Source organism: Rattus norvegicus, chromosome 20, assembly GCF_036323735.1.
Source record: "Rattus norvegicus strain BN/NHsdMcwi chromosome 20, GRCr8, whole genome shotgun sequence".
Lineage (NCBI taxonomy): Eukaryota > Metazoa > Chordata > Mammalia > Rodentia > Muridae > Rattus > Rattus norvegicus.
Window position 1 is genome coordinate 18,857,027 of NC_086038.1, and position 23,493 is coordinate 18,880,519.

At 43.7% G+C, this 23,493-nt stretch overlaps 1 protein-coding gene and 2 long non-coding RNA genes across 51 annotated transcripts in view; 1 reads left to right on the forward strand and 2 right to left on the reverse strand.

Annotated features, from left to right (window-relative positions):
* Positions 1-23,493, reverse strand: part of Ank3 (ankyrin 3) — a 623,484-nt gene that overhangs the window by 255,720 nt on the left and 344,271 nt on the right.
* Positions 1,713-6,886, reverse strand: LOC102554153 (uncharacterized). Of its 2 annotated transcripts, XR_005497845.2 has the most exons (3): positions 6,701-6,886; positions 2,043-2,133; positions 1,713-1,880 (listed from the first exon to the last, which is right to left on the reverse strand). It is a non-coding gene; the product is annotated as an uncharacterized LOC102554153 (long non-coding RNA). The 2 variants fall into 2 exon arrangements; XR_005497844.2 differs by lacking the exon at positions 2,043-2,133.
* LOC134483902 (uncharacterized) lies at positions 7,225-8,167 on the forward strand. Its single transcript, XR_010061093.1, has 2 exons — positions 7,225-7,348; positions 7,612-8,167. It is a non-coding gene; the product is annotated as an uncharacterized LOC134483902 (long non-coding RNA).

The following is a 23,493-nucleotide window of genomic DNA, read 5'->3' on the forward strand; positions in this document are numbered from 1 at the left end:
CTATCTATCTGTCTATCTATCTATCATCAATCTATCATATCTATTTCTATCTAATCTTTCTTTTTCCTATCATCTATCTATTATCAATCTATCATATCTATTTCTATCTAATCTTTCTTTTTCCTATCATGTCTGTCTGTCTGTCTGTCTATCATCTATCCACCATCTATCATCTACATATGTATGTATGTATGAATGTATCTATCTTCTATCATGTATGAATGTATGTATGAATGCATGTATGAATCTATCATCTATCATGTATATATTACCTATCATCTATCATCTATCATTTATGAATATATGAATGTATATACCTATCATCTATCTATCTATCTATCTATCTATCTATCTATCTATCTATCTATCTATCATCATTATTGTCTATTATATTTTTCTTTGAGCCCTGAATAGACCCTTAAACTGTTGAACTAGTAGTAATTCCCCTGCCTCTGACTGAGTGTAGGCATTATTATGCCCACTCCAGAGTATTTTCTCTGATAAACAGAATGGACCCCCAAGTGAACATGTTTGGTTTGGGTTCGTTTTTGAGACAGGCTGTAACTGTTTAGCCCAGGCTAACCTCGAGCCTACAATTCCTCCTGCCTCAGCTTCTCCAATGCCCACCTCAGGGGGCCACCAGCTCTGACACTGGTTTTAGGATAATTTCATGCTTATGTCTTAATTGAAATTTTCCCTGAAAGTGTTTTTTATGCTTTGTTTTTTAAAATCTTTATTTTTTTTTAATTGGAGAATAAAAATGAATGTAGATGCAGACCACTGAGTGTAACTCAAGGAGTTTTAGCCTAAAGGAAGGCCACAGCACCAGTCCTGTTAGAGCGGCCATGGTTGTAATGATTCCAAGCACATATCAAATAAGAAGGAAAATGAGATTCTCTGATAGATGTAATGCAGCTAAAATCGGGGTTACAGATGAAACATTTATTTAAAAAAATCTAACATCCAATAACTCAAATGTAAATGACCCAGAAAATAGTCTATTCTTTTTTCCAGTCACACTGAAGAAAACTACTGGAAATTTTAATTTGGAGACTCAGTTGCTTTGGATTAATTATTTCCCACGGGGTTTGGGAAGGCTTAAAAATAAAAACAACGGAACCTTGCCCTCTCTCCATCAGCCTCTGAAGTTTAGCTATGCACAGACGTTTTCCAGGGTGTTGGGGGAGCAGGCCCCTTTTGGCTTACCCTCGCTAACTACCAGGGTAAGAATTTGATTCTGCGATAAGTGTGAAATGTCTGGTAGCCAGACCGTAGAGTCAGGTGGTGCATGCCGGTGAGGGATTTATCTAGCCTCTGCGAATATCTGTGAAGGATCATCCTGATTACATTAACCGAGTACTGTGGGCAGGAGATCCTGCGTCATACAGAACAGAGAAGGAAAGCTAAACCGCGCATGCGTGTATCCGTGTCAGTTCTTGATGCGATGTGGTGCCGCTTTAAGCTCCCGCTGTTTTGACTTTCCAGCCTTGAAGGACTGCACTCCTGAACTGTGAGCCACAAGAAACCCTTCTCCCTTAAGTTACTTTTGTCAGAAGGAACAGAAAAAAAGACAAAGTGTTACAGGGCGATTCCACCAGTGGCCCCTGTGAGCAACCGGTAACGCAGTACACTCTGGGGTATGTGGAATCTTCCCCCAAGGCTCTCTGTGTGCGAGGGCGACTAATTCCAAAGAGAGACCGGTCAAGGCATGCTTTTGATTTGCCAGTTTATTCAAGTCACCCCAGCAGAGAGAGATATTCCAGACTTTGAGTTCTCTTAGCTCCAAGTCTTCTGAATTGAAAGTACCCCAGGTTGCATCTTCCTTACAACGACAGGCAAGAGCAGTGAGCTGCACTCAAGGTGAGCCTCTCGAGGACAAGCTGACAAAAAAGGAGAATAAGTAGAAACAGAGCTGGAAAAGCGGAAATAGAGCGTCCTTTAGCAAACCAAATGCCACGGCTTCCACACCGACCATGGGAGGCCACACCGACCGTGGGAGCACTCAAGTTCAGTGCGTTAGAAAGGAGATGGGGCCCAATTACTTGGGTTGAAGTCAGCTGTTTTTCTCTTCCTGGTTGGAGCTTTTAGTCTCCAGCAAGTGACTCAACTTCCCTTTCTTCTTAGTTCCCTCACCTTTAGGAGAAGGTAATCGTTTTATTTTACAGAATCTTACAGGGAATCGACTCACGCAAATGGACATGTGTCCATAAACAGTGAGGTCAGTACATGTAAAGGAGGAACCCCACAATTACCATTGCTATATGAAAGAAAAAAATATGGACCCGAAAGGATGGCTCAGTGGATAAGAGCACGTGCTGTGCATACAGGGGACCTAGGTTCAGCGCCCAGCACTTGCGTTAGATGCCTCACACCTTATACCAGTATCAAGGGTTCTGACATCCTCACATCTGGCTTCTGTGGGAATCTGTGCATACCTGATGCACAGATTGATAAGCAGGCAGGTGCACGCACGCACACATGTGCACGCACCCACGCATGCATGCACACACACATATCTTTTTTCTTTTTTTTTCTTTTTTTTTTTTCCGGAGCTGGGGACCGAACCCAGGGCCTACCACTGAGCTAAATCCCCAACCCACACACATATTTTTTAAACATCGTTTTTAGGTTTATTTATATTTTATGTGTGTGAGTGTTTGTCTGCATGTGCATGTGTGCACCAATGTGTGCCTGCTGCCCATGTCAGCCAGAAGAAGGCATTGTGTCTCCTCTAACTGGAGTTACAGTCATGAGCCACCATGTGGGTCCTGGGAATTGAACCTGGGTCCTAACCAAGAGCACCAAGTGCTCTTAACAACTGAGCTGTTTCTCCGGCTCCCTCTGTGTGTGTCGCATATATCTATGTCATAGCTGGGATTTGCTTAACTATTTGTGCGCTGTCTATCGTACGGATTTAGAACTCCCCAATAAGGTCACACAGTCCATCTGTGTCCACATGTTAATCTTTGCTGAATACTTCATTAGTGTCATTTATGGTGCAAACTCAGCATGCTATCCCGACTTTCTTCAGTCAAGACTCCATTGTGACAGCCATCACCTTCTACCATATGGCATGACTCCCATGAACAAAGGAAATCTCACTCAATACTGATTTTTAGGGAGTACCCCATTTGGGTCATAGATGCCACTTGCTGAAGACGTAGGCATCAGCCTGTGGTGCTGTTGGAACATGATGGAGGTCAGACCTAAGGGAAGGAATTGATGGTGTGGCTTTGAAGGGACTGTTGGGGCCAACATCCCTTCTTTATGCTTTTGCTTCTTGGCCACTAAGAGATGACCAGACCCTTTCCCCATGCTCTGCCAAGAAGCCACCAGAGCCTGGACAGAAACTTCTGACATGATCAAACCTTAGCGTTCCTTAATTTCTTTCATTGTCTGCCTCGGGTATGTTGTCATAGCAACAGAAAGCTGACTCACATAAAAAAAATGGGTTTTATAAATTCGTCGGACAAATGAGTAAAGCGAAACCAGAAAGACTGTATGAAATACATCACCAGCCCCACGGCAACTCAAAACCACAAAACAACACACAAATGTTTTTACCGTGTGCCATTTACAGGACTATCTATAACCATTTCACACTTTTAAATACTAATTTTTTGTCATGTGTGGGAGACCCAGTTTTTAAAAGCATCCATGAAACACCTTTAAGTTCACATTGTACTTTTCTTAGATTATATCTAGGCTGTGCAGTATTTCTTCACAGACTTAGACAGCTTCAGATAAATGCTCTGCCTAGGTCTGACCCTCAACCAATGGCTAGGACGAGACTGACTTTGTGTCCTGAGCTAGAAGCAACTCAGCTTGGCATACTTTGGGCAAAACAGCACACAAACTGAGTCAGAGAAAAACACTCTAAAATATGCTCGAAGTAAGAGGACTTCACAACGTGACTCTGAACTCAGGACAAGAAATTACAGATGACCCCCTTTGTGTGTGGCAGCATGAGAGACAGAAGCAGGATTTACAACTCCAAAAATTAAGAACCGTCACTCCAGAACACTGAGAGGGACTCTTCCCCATGGTACACACTTTTCAAAACTGTTCTTTCAATGCTAATACAGACCAGATGTTTAAATATGCAGTTTCAAAGATTACCTAATACCCAGACAGGTTGGAGAAGACAGTGCTCATCAATCTGATGATTGATGGATTAACCCCAGGGCCTGTGGTGTTTAAGATCAGTTTGATTATAGGTAGGAAAACACATGATGTCACTATATCATGAAGAACACTCCACAGAAGCGCCCAGCATCCTGTGTGTGAGATAATCAGGGCTTCTCCCTGTGTTCCCAGAGGACAGGTAGGCTGGGGAAGCTGGTGTTTTTAATGTAAACGACTGACAGTAGATTGTTACTGGTCTGTGAAACCCATTCCTTTCTTTCTTTCACAAACGCAGGGCGGATTCTAATGGTGGGCAGACATCTACAGGAGGGGTGATTGTGTTTTCTAGGGCCCCCTTGCTTTGCTGATAATTTAACTTAACCATTGAATCCGCACACCCTCTTCGGGCAGGCGGACTTTGTGAAGAGGCGGGCATTGTTTCTGAGGATGCCTGGGTTTACTTCATTGGGCCATCAGGATATTACCATCCCTCCTGTCTGGGATGTAAGTGTTCCATGTGTACTGTCACATTCCTTTAATGGATCAGTAAACCCAAGATTTTCTCCCCCAATCAATGGATGAACAAGAACAACAAAGATGGTTGATGTGGGACACTCTCTGCCCTTTGTCGCCTTCTATACTGTTCCATCACCCTAACACTTCCATTAACTAGAAACTTATTTGTGCATTCATATGACACTTAGCGAGTGTTCCCTGAGAGCATCTGTATCCTAGAGCACCTTGGGACGGTAAGCTTGTCCACAGGCAACATTTTCCCGTGTCCACTCTTCTCTCCTCCTGCATAGAAGTGTACACAGTAGGAGCTTCATATTCAGTGCATTCTAAAAGAAGGAGGCTCTTCCCCCACTGCCTCTCAGCCCAGATGGATGGTTCTGCTGTTATTGGCAGAACCCCTTAGGTTGCTTCAGCCATAGTACCCCACTTTTCTTTTAGTTCAACCCCTGTTGAGCACAACAGGAGGTATTTGAAGCTAAGTGCATGCACATACACATGCACATGCACACACACACATACTCACAGGTATGGGTACACACACATGCATGCATGCATGCATATACACATACACACAAACACAGGCATGGACACACACATACAAACATGCACACACATGTTCACACATGCATAAACACATATGCATACACGCATACATACTCATAGGTATGAGTACACATGCATACAACTATGGGCACACACATGCATAAATACACACAAGCATGGACATATGCACACAAGCATACAAACATGTACACACATACACACATGTGCACACACACATACACACAAAGGCACAGGTATACACATACGCAGGCAGGCATGGACATATACACACACATACAAACATGCACACACATACACACATGTGCATACACACATACACACATACACCCATGTGCACACACATACACACAGGCATGGGCACACACACACACACACACACACGTGTTGTATGTTGAAGTGGAAAGACAGGGGTAGGTGGATTCTTTGCATGTGATTTGACTTCGTCTCCTCCAGCATGAACACTGAGAAGAGATCATAAACGTTCTCTTCAGAGCTGCGTGTACACGCATCCCTTATGAGTGCTCACCCACATGGCTTTTTTTCTCTTTCTGTCCCCATGGGAAGGTTAAGCTATCCCTGAGGCTGAGAGAAGACAAACGAACTATTTTGGCCACTGGGTCATAGCTGAAAGATGGCATTTCTCAGGTAGAAGCCTTTGCTTGCTGGTATGCGATTCTGCAAGGTCCACCCAGCCAGTAGCCCTGGGCCATATGTGACTTTTTGAAAAGGAGGAAAGCTATGGATGTAGACCAACGTACAATCAAAAATTACTGAAAACATCGAGATGGTTTTCCCAACTGAAAGGTCTTGAGTTTGAACTTTTCAGGCAACATTGGTGGAGTCATGATGTCTGGAGGTGGTTGTCAAGGGCTTCCTTGTCTTATGTGATGGCTATAACGTTGAGGATAGGGATTGAACCATGAGGAGTTACGTTTTCACACACCACGCCTCTGACGAGCATACAAGTAACATAGACTTTTGCACACTCTCTGCTGCTTTCTAACCCTGGCTTTCCTGTTTCCTCTTAGGGGCTTCCTGCTGTGTCCTTTTGTCAGTTTTCTTAAGAACGCTAATGCTGGTGTGACCCTGGCACACAAAAGATGGGGTAAATTTCCAAATAAGTGTCTTAAAATGATGCCTGCCCTTTTTAATTTGGGTGGGTGGGGGGGCTTAGACATTGACTTCTATTCTCATTTTATCCACCTTTCTGTACCTAAGTGTTCAGACTTTCAGATATACCCACTCTGGATTCAAGCATCTCACCCCTCTTCTCCTTTAGGTCGAGGATCAGTTTGCCCTGGAAGTGTTCTCTGACCATTATGACAGCAGCACCAGCCCCAGACACAGCCATATTTTCTCCACAGACCCTCCTACTGATATAGTCCCAATATTTGGGGTGATAGGTGGATATGGATTGTTGGACCCTGCTCCTTTTAGAGAGTAGCTCTGTAGGGCAGGGAACAGGTTTATTAACTGGCCATATATTTGTTTGTACCTGAGCACGTGGCTTTGAGTCCAACAGCCATGGTGGGAGAGGGGCAGTGGGGAGGAGCAAGTGGCCCCGCTCGTTGGTAGCACTGATGGAGTGAGGTGTCCAATGTAAGCATTCTACCTTCTATGCCTGTGCTTCAGAAGGTTCTAGAACTGCCAGAACTCAGGCCATATCATAGGAGGAGGCAAACAGAATTTTCTGCTTTGTTAAGACAGCAGGCTTGGCTTTTGTTTCTTTTTCTAAGTAGACAGATACAATACGTATTAATGTGTAAATTTAGAACGAGATGATGTTGCTAAATACTGCCTTAGGCAAGCTTTCTGTCCTTCTGCACCGACTCGACTCCCACACTCTATTAATCCTTCCTTTCCTTATACCAAAGCAAAATAGCCCATAACAATGACATCATTTTCTAGATCCAAAGTCCCCCATTATCTCCTTTGATGATCTGTAACAGGAAGAGGATGGGCTCATGGGGCAGTGTTATGGGGACTGTTGAACCCCAGGAAAAGTTCAAGTGTTGTGTGGCTTAAGCTAATAAGAGTCCTCCAGCTCTTCCACATCTTCTCGGACTCACAGGATAAAGGCTAAGAGACAGACACCGGGCTCTCCAGTTCCCCAACTGAAGGATCACTGGAGTCAACCAGACAGGTGAAAAACCCCATCTTTCCAGCAGCAGCCCTCAAGGATTCTGACTTACTGGGCCTGCTAAAGTATCACAGGGCAGCCCAGGCTAGCCTCCAACTCCCCTTTACAGCCAGTCAGTCCAGGACCCCAAGCTTAGGGAATGGTACCCCCCACCACAGTGGGCAGATTATCCCATGTTAGGTAAAGTAACCAAGATAGCTCCACACAGACATTCTCACAGACCGATCTGATCTAGCTCATTCCTCACTGAGACTCTCTCTTCTCAGGTGGTTCCTCACAGTGTCAAGTCGACAGGACTGGATTATACTCTTCAAGCTGACAGAACCAAACACTCCAATCACCAAACAAACTTTTCATTGAATCTTTCCCACGAAGGAAGCCTTCCTAAAAGGACTGAAAATCATCTTCAAATATGCCTTGTTCTGTCTTTCTATTCAAATTTAAGGTTGAGTCACCTCAAGACCTAGAGCCTGTCAGTGGTAACGGCCCTGAGAAGAAACTAAAAAAATGTAAGCTAACACAACCAGAAAGGAAAGCTTCGCAGTACTGACTCACATCTATTGAATTATGGAAGTTCATGAAACCATTTTGTATGGTTGAGTCGGGTTGTGGTTGAGAGTGTGTATACTGCGTGCCTGCAGTGCTTGTGTAGACCAGAAGAGGGCAGCAGATTCTCCCGGAAATGGAGTTACAGACAATTGTGGTCTTTTACATGGGTCCCTTGGAAGAGCAGTGCTCTTAACCACTGAGCTATCTCTCTAGTCCTTTATCTTCTATATAGTGATACTGATATTAGACAATAAATCAAAGTTGATGAGGTTACAGGAGCTGTTGCTAAAAAAATGTTAGGTTTGGATGAAGATTTATCGGTGAGTGCCCACTGCCTGTTTATTTTTTAGGAGTGATTGGAGCCAACGCTAGCGGAACAGAGGATAAAATAAGTCTGCGCCAAGGCACAAAATCCCTGCAGGCATTATGTCAATATTTATAAATAACATTAAATGGTCTCGTGAAATGCTTAAATGCAATGTTAAGTAAAAGAAAGGCTCTGGAATTAAGGTTATAATTATGTAACAATATAATATATATTTATTAATATAAATTAATATTGTAACATATCATATATAATATAGTAATGAATTAACATATTATATATTTATTGATATGCAATATATTTATTAATGTAGTACATATTTGTATTTACAGTGATAATTATTTTATAAACTGTATGTCCAAGTATTAAGCACAGAAAACAAAAAATTAGGCGGTTCAGCAAATGGAAATCTTTTCTCTCTCTGATTGGCAGTTCCTGCATGTGCGCTCTATGTATGTGTGTGTGTGCGGTGTGTGTGCACGGTGTGTGTGCACTTGTGTGTCATCTGCTTGTGTTGTGGAGGCTAGAGGTTGCCGTCAAGTGTCTTCCTCTATCACTCCACTTTATTTTTTGAGCCACTTTCTCTCACGGAACGCAGAGCTTTCTGATTTCGAAAGATTAACCAGCCAACAAGCCTCTAGGATCTGTCTGCCCCTACTCCCCAGGTCTAGGATTACAGCGCGACAAAATGTCCCGGATGTAAATATGGGTGCCGGGGGATTCATACTCAGCCCTCATGCTTGTGCAGTGAGCATTTGGGTCAACGAACCATCTCTCAGTCCCCAGGTCACACTTTATTTATTTTTAAATTTTCATAGTGAGATTCTACTAGTCTTACAACATTTCTAAAAGTGAAGAAGGAAATGAGGAGGAAGGAAACCCTGCAAAATTAGAGCACATTCGTTAAAGATACAAAGACTTAAAGCAGGGCTTTGGTAGCTGACCTGCCTGTCACTCACCAACATCAGCGGAGCTCAGTGTCTACCCATCATTCCTCACTGCAAACCCACCAGAGCAGCTCCGCCCCCAATCAACACATTAGCCTCTCTCCTCCTGCTAAGACCTGGCAACAAACCAAGCTCACTTCCCCCCAGATTTAAAAATATAAACACTTCATTATTTCAAACTAAGACACAATTTGCACCAAGAACCAAACAGTTGGGACTGAGGACCTCGCTTCATTCATGAAGGAATGAAATCGGGTGTCATTTACCAATTCAGAGAAACCATTTGACAGATCGAATAGAGTTTTCACGTCCGTTTCTGACAGGTAGCATCACGGCTTTGTTTTTATTTCATCGGATTTAGCGTCTTCTGTGTATGTGTATGTTGGGGGAAAGATGCTCACATTTATGTGTGTGTGTACGCGCACGCGCTTGCACCCCTACACATGGAGACCAGAGGTCATCAAGGAGGGTACAGCCATTTTTAAGGAGCCACCTCTCTCCTCTCTTATTAAGTTGTCAGAGACTCATAGCATCAGGAAATGTACCCACATGAGGAACTCTTTTTTTTTTTTTTGTTCCACTCTAGGGTCGTTTTTGCATTGTGCTGATCTCAGCATCCAGGGACATCAGCAAGTTACCATTCTCTTCCTGATTAAAACCAATTAAGACATTCCCCCATTACCAGCACCCACAAATGAGCACATTTCCTTAATGTTCTGTTTTTGAAATTGAGAAGGGTAGAGAGAAGCCATTCCGGGCTCTGTTCGGAATGATATTTCCTGTCGAAAACATATGTGGCTCATTTATATGCAAAATATCCGAATCCACTATACGGAGAAAAATGGAACCAGACGCTCAGGTTCGCGCTCACCCAGTGCAGTGCGAACTTGGCCCAGGGCTGAGCTCTGGGGTGTTGTCACCCTTGGTCTCATGTCAGCACCAAACACATAGCTTTCCTTTTCAATATTTCTTGATGTCTGGAAGTTGTAACCCCTTGAAGTCGCCTCACGATTGGCCCCGTTTGGGGACACATGGAAGGGACAGCAGGGGCTGCTTCAGCATGGCAACTGTCACTGTTACTACATATTTGCTTGGCAATAGCTGCTGAAAGAGAGCAAACGGAACAAGACAGACACGCAGGGAGGGCCAAAATAAACACATGTGCTAGCACCAGGCTCTGAGGCCCAAGCCCTGAAGAACAAAGGCATTGGAATAGCTTGACAATGGTCTGTGGTGATTAGTCTGTGGCAGACACTGGGAAATGGCTACCTCTGGGGTTTCTAAGGCTGACTGAATTTTGATTATTCGAAGAGTCAAACCTTTTAGATGGGATGAGACATCCAGCCAACCCGGGTGCATGGCTGTGATGGGAGACTGGTTAGGAGGATCACGGGAGAACAGACTATGTTATAACAGAGTTACAAATTAAACCACCTCCAGGCAGGGAGAACGTGAGTCTGAATGACTCCCCTTTTAGATAGACATACAACTTTAGACATTGTTTTCTTTTGTAATAGAGTCCTCATGTAGCCCAGGCTGGCCCTGAATATCTGATCCCCTTGCTTCCATCTCAGGGTGCTAAGAATACACACACAGGCCACCGTACAAGTCTTTACACTGCAGAACACTGAACCCAGGGCCTTGAGCCTGGGCAATATGCGTTCTACCTACTTAGCTACATTTCTATCCCTAAACTGATGGGTTTTAATAAGGCTCCTTGAAGCTTTCAAATTCTGATCAAGACCTTCAATGGGACCCGAGCATATGTATCTGATGTCCCCAAATTCCCACAGTGATTTTAAAGTGACTTTTCTTTTTCTAGAAAAGCATCAGTTATACACACATCATGCATCTGGGACTGAGGATACTTACTGATACTGCCCTCTCTATTTCTGTTAGCTGTCCACAGAGGACACACATACACACACACACACATACACACACACACGCATATACACACACATGCACACGCACACACATACACACACATACATACACACGCACACACACATACACACACGCGCACACACGCATACACACACACACACACACACACACACACACACACACACACACCCCTTCCTTAATTTTGAGAATTTTCCCTGGCTTCTCACTGGGGAGAAATTAACAATAAGGGATAGAAGGTTAAAAAAAGAACAGATGACAGGAATTCAAACAATTTTGGTTATTGTTTGTGCCTCATGCACTGCGTTTGATGTCTCGGATACGCCGGGCACCAATTGCCAAATGTGTGTTCAACTAATAAAGATTTACCGTTCAATGCCATTAACACGGGCTTCACGTGTCTACAGCTTGGCCACACCGAATGCTTCTTACTGTTTATTTAATTTGAAAGTGTAGTTCTGGAAAACGTGCATCCCCTGCTCACAATGGTCCATAGCACAGCATACAAGGTTCACGACAATGTTAACCTTTCTTGCCACTTCGGAAAGCATCTGCTGCTACAGTTACACTGGTTCCTTCTCAGCCATCCCGTCTCCCAGCCCCACCTCAGTGGATGTGAAGATTCCAAGGAGCTCAGCCTGTGTCACCGAGCGGGAAGCTGCAGTGTTTCCTGGTACGTTTTATAGCTTGTTCAAATTTGTTAGGAGGTATGAGAGGAAAGGGTTGGCTTGGGTACTTAGCAACACCTTAATTCCATATACCAATCTGTGTGTGTGTGTGTGGGGGGGTGTGCATGTGCCTGTGTGTGCAAAGACATATGTATAGTCAGAAGACAACTTTGGAGTAAGTCCTCTCTTTCTACCATGTGGGTCCTGGGAATTGAACCCAGGTCAAGCTTACTGGTAAGCTCCTTCACTGGCTGGCCAATATTGTTGACTCTTTTTTAAAAAAAAATAGAAGAGGGTTCTTATTTGCATTTGTATGTGTGTATATATGTCTGTGTGTGTGTATGCCGCCTGAGCTGTGTGCGGCTACCAGAGGTGGGCAGTAGGAGGGTGTCGGATCACCAGAGCTGGAGTTACAGGTAAGCCACCTGACCTGGGTGCTGGAAACTGCTCTCTGGTCTTTGGTAAGAGCAGCAAGTGTTCTTAGCTGCTGAGTCAGCTCTCCAGCTCCCTGGCCCCTGTTGCTAATGTAAGACAAAGGGTGTCTGGGGTCTTTGGTAACGGGGTAATTTTTAATCTGACTGTAGTAAGGACTGTTGGAGCTGCTTTGTCCTAGAGTGAGAATATGAGCCAAGGTTAGACCCCTTTAGTGTTAGGAATCTTCACATAATAGGCATAGGTAGTACATGAACCTGGGCTCATTAGTTTGGACTTGGACCAAATCCAGGTATTCCCGAAATGTCCTTTGATGTTCCTCTGTCCATCAAAGGAAAGGAATGTCCATCTGGGAAATCAACCGTTCTCATTGGATTTCCGGGGTATGACATTCTGGTTTTATGTGCCATTAAATTCAAATTACCATGTCACTTTAAAGGAGTCCTTTGGATTTTTTTTTTCCAATCAGGGTTACTCTGCAGTGCAGGCAGACCTTAACTTCAGGGCAATCCTCCTGTCTCAGCTTTCCGAGTTCTGGGGTTACAGGTTTAAAGCCATTGCACCTGGCTTCTGGATTGCTGCTCTAAGTCCTGGGACTCAGTCAAAGTCTATGTCGCTTGGAGAAATGGGACTTTGGGAGACATATATTATAGGGTTAGGAGAGCACAGCCTGGGTGCACACTGTCTCTCAGAGGGACAGCGGGAGTATCCGTGTGGCCAGGAATGAGTGTCTGTAGGGAGGACGACCAATGGGTCTTTAAGGGCAAGCTTTAAATGCTTTGTTTTCATCTTTCCAGAGGTCAGAAAAGGGTTTGTTGTGTCCAAGTAATAACGGCACGCCAAGACACAGTACGTCTTGATACAATGAATAGTACAGAGATTCTTTTTCTTATTTTATACCAGATAGGCTCAAAGTGTTCTCTTCCAGACAATCTGCAAAACTCCTGTCATCTTCAAACGAGAAGTGCTAGGTCTAGACAGTGCCACTGTTGGGTGGCATGGAGGAAGCACATTCGGTTGTATTTCAGCCACGACGTCGAATTACAGAACGGCAAACAAGGGCAAAGTCCCGAGCTACAAATGCCCACAGCGAAGAGGTCCCTCAAACGTTGGAATTCTGAGCAATGGAAGCAACAAAGCAAAAGTTCGAGTCAACAGACCAGCATTTCAGTGAGCACATCAGACACGTCCCAGACACTGCCCACAGTTGCATAGCTGCTTGGGTAGCAAAGAGAGAAAATGTCAACCCAGCTTGGGTCACAGGAGCCACAGGACTAGAATTCTTGATTTTTTTCAAGGCCCAATAACCCTTAACGGACAATGACAACATAAAAAAGCCCAGTAAGGGGAAAAAAAAAACCCAAACCCAAAACAAACAAACAAACAAACAAACAAACAAACAAAACCCCAAAGTACAGTCTTTGGGTTTTGAAAATTTGTGATCACTAGTGGTCACTGAAAACATTTAAAATCCAGTTGTGGGAAAGGGGAACCCCCTTGTAAGGAGCAGGTAAAAGTCATTCTGGGGCAGGTTAAACAGCAAAGGCTGTAACTAAGATACTCTTTTAAAATTTTATTCATTAATTTAGTTAACTTATTAATGTGTGTGTGCGTGTGTGCGTGTTTGTGCGTGTGTACGTGCATGTGTGTGCATGTGTGTCAGAGACAATGCTGGGGAAAATTTTTTTTCTCCTCTTCCACCTTCTACAGGAGCTCCAGGGATCGAGCACAGGTTGTCAGGTTACACAGGCAGTGCGTTCCCTGCTGGGTCATCTCAGAGCCCTAAGTTGTCCTGACAAAGAGAGCAAAAGCAGAGAGCAGCCTCCATGGGGAGCCTGGGCCACCAAGACAGTGTGGGGCTTGGGGGAGGGGCTGGTTGAGAAACAGGCGTGAGGATGTGAGACACTTGGGAAGGAGCGAAGCTTAAGAAATAAGTTTGAGAAACCGATGGGACCACACCCCCTATAACTCTGATGCTTCTGTCAGCTCGACCAATCACGGAACTCTGTTGCTTGCATCGGGTCGGGTGTAAGCTCTAAGACCGCCCTGCCAACCTTCTACATCGTTGATGCTGAAGGACTCTTTCCTGGGAGAAGACAGACACCGTCGCAGGTTGTGTAAGGGCATCTTAGCTCATGATGCACCAATTCTGATAGAGGTTCCAGAACATTCTGCTGCCTAGGGACGCCCTGGTGGCATTGTACTTTACATCTATGTATCTGAGGTGTTCTCTTGATGACCTCACCTAACCATGCCTTTTTAAGAGCCTGTCCCTGGTGTTCCTGACTCCTGAGGATGCCCACGTACTGGAAAGGAAGCTGGTGATAAGATTTGTTGGGTTGAACGTGGAGAGATCTTTATGTTGCCTATTTTATTTTAATGGTTTCTCTTTTTTTTAAGGGTTTTATGCATTTTGAGAGGAAAAAGTAGCATGGTTTATTCGTGAAGAAGTTAAAAATGCATTTCCCGAAACGAATGGCTAGCTGTGTGTTTTATCGATAGCACCCTGTGCCTTTGACCTTTTGACCCCAGAGCTCATGTCCAGCTGAATTGGCAACAACCAGGCAACAGCACAGAGCCCTATGCCGTAAAGAGAGGGTCCCTTCCGGGGACCCTTCTGCTTTATACCATCAGCTCTTCTCCTGGTCAGGTGGGTGAGTACTGGCCACTGCACTCTTGTTCTTCAGGCTGCAAAGAAACTGGCGCCCAGTGGCTGTCATCAGGAGGAAGCCTATAGAGCTGACAACAGAGGTTGGATAGTGTGGGCAAGGGCTAAAATACACAGCAGTGGCTCTCGGAGGGGGACCGGGGCGCTTGTGAAGACACAAAGCTAGTCATTGTGGAGGGAACTTTACTTTGATGACAAAATGATAAGACAACAAGGGGCCTTGAAGCCCTTCAGCCCAGTGAGCAAATCCGATGTTAGACGCCGCCCCTCCCCCACGCTTTTTATCTTTCTCCTCGCCCACAGCATCCTCTTTCATTCCGAACCCTACATGGATGCTCTCCTGGGTTACACACAACCCTTTTTGTTTTCTTCCAAGCACCCATCCGTCCTCTCCACGGTTTCCTTTCTTTCCTCAGCCACAGCCCTTTCTCTTATCAGGCTCCCACGGAATATTTTCCACTCTTTGTTTTTTTTTTTTTTACATTTTTTTTTTATTAACTTGAGTATTTCTTATATACATTTCGAGTGTTATTCCCTTTCCCGGTTTCCGGGCAAACATCCCCCTCCCCCCTCCCCTTCCTTATGGGTGTTCCCCTCCCAACCCTCCCCCCATTGCCGCCCTCCCCCCATAGACTAGTTCACTGGGGGTTCAGTCTTAGATCATCCGTCTTGAGTTTCGTTTGTTCTAGGGATCTAGGGTAATTCAAGCATTTGGGCTAATAGCCACTTATCAATGAGTGCATACCATGTATGTCTTTCTGTGATTGGGTTAGCTCACTCAGGATGATATTTTCCAGTTCCAACCATTTGCCTACGAATTTCATAAACTCGTTGTTTTTGATAGCTGAGTAATATTCCATTGTGTAGATGTACCACATTTTCTGTATCCATTCCTCTGTTGAAGGGCATCTGGGTTCTTTCCAGCTTCTGGCTATTATAAATAAGGCTGCGATGAACATAGTGGAGCACGTGTCTCTTTTATATGTTGAGGCATCTTTTGGGTATATGCCCAAGAGAGGTATAGCTGGATCCTCAGGCAGTTCAATGTCCAATTTTCTGAGGAACCTCCAGACTGATTTCCAGAATGGTTTTACCAGTCTGCAATCCCACCAACAATGGAGGAGTGTTCCTCTTTCTCCACATCCTCGCCAGCATCTGCTGTCACCTGAGTTTTTGATCTTAGCCATTCTCACTGGTGTGAGGTGAAATCTCAGGGTTGTTTTGATTTGCATTTCCCTTATGACTAAAGATGTTGAACATTTCTTTAGGTGTTTCTCAGCCATTCGGCATTCCTCAGCTGTGAATTCTTTGTTTAGCTCTGAACCCCATTTTTTAATAGGGTTATTTGTTTCCCTGCGGTCTAACTTCTTGAGTTCTTTGTATATTTTGGATATAAGGCCTCTATCTGTTGTAGGATTGGTAAAGATCTTTTCCCAATCTGTTGGTTGCTGTTTTGTCCTAACCACAGTGTCCTTTGCCTTACAGAAGCTTTGCAGTTTTATGAGATCCCATTTGTCGATTCTTGATCTTAGAGCATAAGCCATTGGTGTTTTGTTCAGGAAATTTTTTCCAGTGCCTATGTGTTCCAGATGCTTCCCTAGTTTTTCTTCTATTAGTTTGAGTGTGTCTGGTTTGATGTGGAGGTCCTTGATCCACTTGGACTTAAGCTTTGTACAGGGTGATAAGCATGGATCGATCTGCATTCTTCTACATGTTGCCCTCCAGTTGAACCAGCACCATTTGCTGAAAATGCTATCTTTTTTCCATTGGATGGTTTTGGCTCCTTTGTCAAAAATCAAGTGACCATAGGTGTGTGGGTTCATTTCTGGGTCTTCAATTCTATTCCATTGGTCTATCTGTCTGTCTCTGTACCAATACCATGCAGTTTTTATCACTATTGCTCTGTAATACTGCTTGAGTTCAGGGATAGTGATTCCCCCTGAAGTCCTTTTATTGTTGAGGATAGCTTTAGCTATCCTGGGTTTTTTGTTATTCCAGATGAATTTGCAAATTGTTCTGTCTAACTCTTTGAAGAATTGGATTGGTATTTTGATGGGGATTGCATTGAATCTGTAGATTGCTTTTGGTAAAATGGCCATTTTTACTATATTAATCCTGCCAATCCATGAGCATGGGAGATCTTTCCATCTTCTGAGGTCTTCTTCAATTTCTTTCCTCAGTGTCTTGAAGTTCTTATTGTACAGATCTTTTACTTGCTTGGTTAAAGTCACACCGAGGTACTTTATATTATTTGGGTCTATTATGAAGGGTGTCGTTTCCCTAATTTCTTTCTCGGCTTGTTTCTCTTTTGTATAGAGGAAGGCAACTGATTTATTTGAGTTAATTTTATACCCAGCCACTTTGCTGAAGTTGTTTATCAGCTTTAGTAGTTCTCTGGTGGAACTTTTGGGATCACTTAAATATACTATCATGTCATCTGCAAATAGTGATATTTTGATCTCTTCTTTTCCGATCTGTATCCCCTTGATCTCCTTTTGTTGTCTGATTGCTCTGGCTAGAACTTCAAGAACTATATTGAATAAGTAGGGAGAGAGTGGGCAGCCTTGTCTAGTCCCTGATTTTAGTGGGATTGCTTCAATTTTCTCTCCATTTAGTTTAATGTTAGCAACTGGTTTGCTGTATATGGCTTTTACTATGTTTAGGTATGGGCCTTGAATTCCTATTCTTTCCAGGACTTTTATCATGAAGGGGTGTTGAATTTTGTCAAATGCTTTCTCAGCATCTAATGAATTCTGGCAAACCGAATTCAAGAGCACATCAAAACAATCATCCACCATGATCAAGTAGGCTTCATCCCAGGCATGCAGGGATGGTTTAATATACGGAAAACCATCAACGTGATCCATTATATAAACAAACTGAAAGAATATTTTCCACTCTTAATCTAGACTTCTCTCCAACCGCGCACTCTCGTCGACTTTTCCTGAGTTGGTCCTCTCCGCTCAGCCCCCTTCACTCTCGGGGATGGCTCTATTTTCTTCTAAGCAGCAAGCGCACAGTTACTCGGTAACTCATCCAATACTCAGAAGTGCTCAATAAAACATCCTGAAGGTGGATGAGCTCGGGTTCCCTGCAGTTGTTGAGGAATGTGTGCAAGCCATTGGGTGGTCTTTGAGCGCCTCAGTGAGGGACACTGAAGAAGTCTTTATCTTGGACTGATGCATGAGAAATCAATTGTAGAGCTGCCTTATCCCATCCTTTGAGCTTTACATTTGACTTTCCCATGATACTTTGTGTAAATTCCATTTTTTTTCTATATCCTATATACTAGTATTATAGTATCCCATAGTATACTTTATATACTAGTACTATAGGATCCTATATATATATTATATAATATATTAGTATATAATATATTATATATCAATACAATTATAACATATATTACAATTATAATATAATTATATATTATAACACAGTGATTATAATATATAATAATATAATAAAATATAAAATATATAATATATTACATATCAAATATATCATTATGTAACATGATATATTATATACTTAATATTATTATACTTATTATATAATATATTATATACTTAATATATAATATATATTATATACTTAATATATAATATATTCACTTAGATATAGTATGTATATTATATGCACTATACGTGTAGTATATATACATATTCACTCTATATATACTAAGGGGATGCAGGAAAAACAATGTGTGTTTGTGTGTGTGTATGTATGTGTGTGTGTATGTATGTGTGTGTGTATGTGTGTGTGTGAGTGTGTATGTATGTGTGTATATGTGTGTGAGTGTGTATGTATGTGTGTGTATGTGTGTGTATGTGTGTGAGTGTGTATGTATGTGTGTGTATGTGTATGTGTGTGTGAGTGTGTATGTATGTGTGTATATGTGTGTGTGAGTGTGAATGTATGTGTGTGTATGTATGTGTGTGTATGTGTGTGTATATGTGTATGTGTGTGTGTATGTATGTGTGTTTATGTGTGTGAGTGTGTTTGTATGTGTGTATATGTGTGTGTGTGTGTAAAATGATATAGGAAACAACCCGAGGCTACACATCTGGGTTCCTATTTCTTGCTTTATCTTTGATTTCCCTCTACATCTTGGGTCCCATTTTTGTGTACACAGAGGTTCTGCACAGCAGGAGTGTGCAGTGACATAAAGTGAACTAGGGGGCAGCAGAGAGGGCAAACAGTAGACTAGGAAGAGCCTCTATCATCCAGCACATAGAACTGATTAGTTGCGACACCTAGGCCGGTCCTTAGACTAGTGGCCATTAAAGGTTAGGCAGGTTTCAGCAATGGGGTTCACTCTGCGGTTGCCAGGCCACCTGCAGAGGTGTGTGTGACTTGGGGCCACAGCATGTATTACCACTCTTAATGGGTATTTCGAAGTTGCAACCCTCCCCAAGGACTGCCATTACAGAGCAGCTACGGATAGCACAGTAGCTCAATACAAGGGCTCCATGTCTCATGCCCGCGTGCCAACGAGGCCCAACTCTGCTCAGCTTCCAAGGTCATTCAGCATAGTACAGCCACAGGCCAAAACTCGTTTCTCAGAAAGAACATAATGTCGACTCTTAGGTGAGCACACCAGTGCCTGCCTGTGATCACAGACACTAGTAACAACAAAACAACAACAACAACAACAAAATAGAATACACCCCCCCTTTCTTCATCAGGGTGTCATTACGTAGCCATGGATGGCACGAAACCCACCAAGTAGACCAGATTGGCCTCAAACTCACAAAGATCTCCCTGCTTCTGTCTCCTACATCCTGGGATTAAAGGAGTGTTCGCCTGGTTAGAATGCCTTAACAGTTACTGTGTTTATAATGTCCACAACATCAGGGTACATTCCTGATGTGTCAACATGGGCCAAGCAAAAGGAACACAACTGGGTTTGTGACAGTTCTGACTGCGTTTGGAGACTGAGCAACTCCGACTGCTAACGTGTAGCTGAGTCTCAGAAGATAAGCCTCCATTCCTAAGAGAAGGCGGTCTGTCCCAGCACTGTGAAAGCTTCTGACACTTCATTATCTTCTATAGTTGACTCAGAAGGAGAGGAAGAGGCTATAAAGGAAAATGCCCCTTAGTCTCATAAAATCATTGTTAACTTTCTAAATGAATGGCAGATAGCCTCGCTAGCATGTACGTGTGTGTGTATGTGTGTGTGTGTGTGTGTGTGTGTACATCTACAATTATTTTCTTCTCTCTTAAATTTTAATACAGAAAAATTATTTCCTTGAAGGTTTTTCTTGGTTTTTTATTTTCCCCCCACCCAGCAAGTGGGAGTCACATTTAAGTTGAGAAGCCACCGGGTGCAGAGGAAGCCCTTACAGATATTTGGTGACTGTCCAAAGAAAGGATCAGAATATACTCCGGGAGCTGAGCAAAGCAGAATGGGTTCTTGTTGATTTCTTTGTTAGTCCTAAAATAGATCTGTATTTATTCGCTGGGAAAAAAAATAGTTCTAGCATGATTCAAAGGCTCAGACACTAAGTGGTACATTTTCCAAGTGTTGTATAGCTCTATGGCTTCCATTAACATCTGTGGGAGTTGAACCCTTCACAAGGCTAGGGAAATACAGTCTAGAGACCAAGAATATTTTGGCAATGTGGAATGAGATGAATACATCAGCACAGAATCTAATAGCAGTGAGTCTTCTTAGACTGTCCTCTGAGGAAGGGAAAGAAGACCTTGTCTTCTTTATGGATAAATGCTAGTGGGAATTTCTCGGTGGCTCCAGTTACTCATGAACACGCCACTGACAGTAATCCCTGCCCCACAATGTGATCTGTGAGTCAGCTCTCCTTATCATTTAAAACAATAATGGGCCCTTTGTCTGGTGAACCTATTGATTTTTAAGAAAGATCAGATTACTGGGTGTGGCCATATATGCTTGTAAGCACAGTGCTGTGAGGCCAGAGACAGAAGGGCTGTTGGATCTTACTGACCGCTAGCCTAGCTCTAGCCAGGTTCAGCGAAAGACCCTGATCAAAAGAATAAGGTGGAGAGTGATAGCACCATAGGTCCTCCTCTGACACACATGCACATACACACTAGCATGCATGTGTACACATGCACGTGTATACACTGTACATACCACAATCACACAGTCCTATTTATCATCTGTCTGTCTGTCTATATTCATATGCTGTCACTCAAGCCAAGTGCTAGGTCTCCTCTTCCACAGATACAAAGATATGAAATGTCAGACTGGGTCTGCTGATCTGTGAAGAGGACGCTCACCTGGGCTGAGGCCTTTGGGTATAGGGAAGGAAAGGACCCGAGCTGAGAGTCCAAGGGGTCCAACCGTACTAACTCTGAGGTGCTCACAGAAACTTAGGGCCCATTGGCAGCAGATGTGTTGATGTCTGCCCCAAGCAATTGTTTCTCCTGATAACTGGGATGGGACTGATACCCACCTGGAAATGTCCCAGACCTAAAAACTACATACCTAGTACAGCCTTTCAACGTGCTTTATTTCATTTAATTCTTACTTTAAAAAAATAGGCCAGAAGGAGATTGGTTTTTCCCTTCTAGGGATCAAAGGAAAGGTTAGGGACACTAATTCTGAATAGCCAGCTCGCATGGCTTTCCCCCCCGCCCCCCCCCCCCCCAGAGCTGGGGACCGAACTCAGGGCCTTGCGCATGCTAGGCAAGCGCTCTACCACTGAGCTAAATCCCCAACCCCTTCGCATGGCTTTAATCTCTATAAGCCTCTCTCGATGGGCTTCTGGGCATAATTGCACTTATTGTCACAATTCTACAAAATCTACAATGATTTTCATTTGCTGGTAAGAACACTGAAAGTTAGAGAGATGAGGAAAGTTATCCCCCTCATGGTCAACAGGAGCAGCCTAGATCTCATGCTGAGATGCAGGGTTCTTTGGCTGGAAGCAGAAAAGCTGAACTTTTATCTTGCATCATCTGCCTCTTGTCCCCTTTCACACTGCCCTGGTTTATTCTGTTGCTGTGACAAACACCATGACTCTAAGCAGCTTAAATGAGGGAAGTATTTATTTGGCTTACACTTCCAGGTCACAATTCATCCTAGAAGGAAGGCAGCAAGAACTTGAAGCAGACACCATGAGGCAATACTAACTGCTGGTTCACCATTAAGACCATACTTAGCCTTATGTAGCCCAAGACCACCTGCCTAGGGATGGTGCCACCCACAGTGGGCTGGGCCTTCCTACATAAATTGACAATCAAGACAATCTCTTACAGACCTGCCCACAGGCCAGACTGATTTAGGCAATTCCTCAAGTGAGGCTTCTCCTCTCTATCAAGTTGGCAGGGAAGACTAACCAGGACTCGGACCTACTCTGCCTGGTCATAACTCTTCCTTACACACCAGTCCTGCAGCTGAGAAATGTGACCTTTTTTTTTCTCTCACCTCAACACAGGCTGCTTGGCTCTATGTCCTGTCACTGGCAGACATCTGGACATTTCTATTTCCTGACAGAGTCTAAGACACCAGGGGTGCCCTCAGGAAGGGTTTTAGAAATGATGATATACTTATTTGGTGATAATCACATTCTGCTCTGTGATGGCTCACACATCTCCTTTTTATAACTTTTGCTTCTTTGAATATGATCTGAATAGCTTTACTCATGTCTAGCTTCATGTTCAGGGTCTCAAGGGCACACATAAGGGTACATTCAGATATCCCGGAATCTACCAGTTAGCATTCATAATTAGCAGGCACGAGTAGATACTATTAGAGGAGGCTTCATTATAATAATAATAACAACAACAACAACAACAATAATAATAACAACAACTTCTTCTCTTCTTCCTCCTCTCCTCTCCTCTTCTCTCCTCTCCTTTCCCCTCCCCTCCCCTCCTTCCCCCTCCCCTCCCCTCCCCTCTCCTCTCCTCTCCTCTGCTTCTGTTTCTGCTCCTGCTCCTGCTCCTGCTCCTGCTCCTGCTCCTGTTCCTGCTCTTACAAATACTATTCCTACTACTATTATTATTTTGGTTTTCGAAGATAGTGTTTCTCCGTGTAGCCCTGGCTACCCACAAACTAGCTCTGTAGTCGCTGAACACACAGAGATCCGTCTTCCTCTGCCTCCGAAATGCCAGGATTAAAGGTATTTGCCACCACCACTTGGCTCTAAATATCATTATTTTTTTATTTAGAGGACTCCAAAATAAGAATGTTCTTGGGCACAGTATAATCGTCTTTGTGCCTTACACACTGCACACTACCAGCCTCTTACATTCTTTCACAGAGTAGGCATCTAAGGGGTGGTTACGTCTTATCCCTTCCTATGCTTTCTGAGCAGTGCAAATCACTTAAAATAGACAAGGCTCTGGATGTGGTGAGGGGCAGGGCAGAGGAGGGGGCTTACAGGTGCACGAGTGGGTGAGTGTGTGCACTCCGAGTGTGCATGGTGATAACCCTGCGACCCTCCCCCCTGCCCCCACCACCACCACAGGGGGAATTGGGGTTATCGGCACACAGTGTGGCCACAGCTAGCTTGTTACATGGGTGCTAACTCGGGTGCTCAAGCTTACACAGCAAACAGTGTGTACTGTTGCCCACGGAGCCATCTTTTCTACCCCTGGTTGGATTGTTGTGTGAACGATTACATAAACTATGGCTTATCTAAAGGAGACAGGAAGCCTCCAAATCTTAA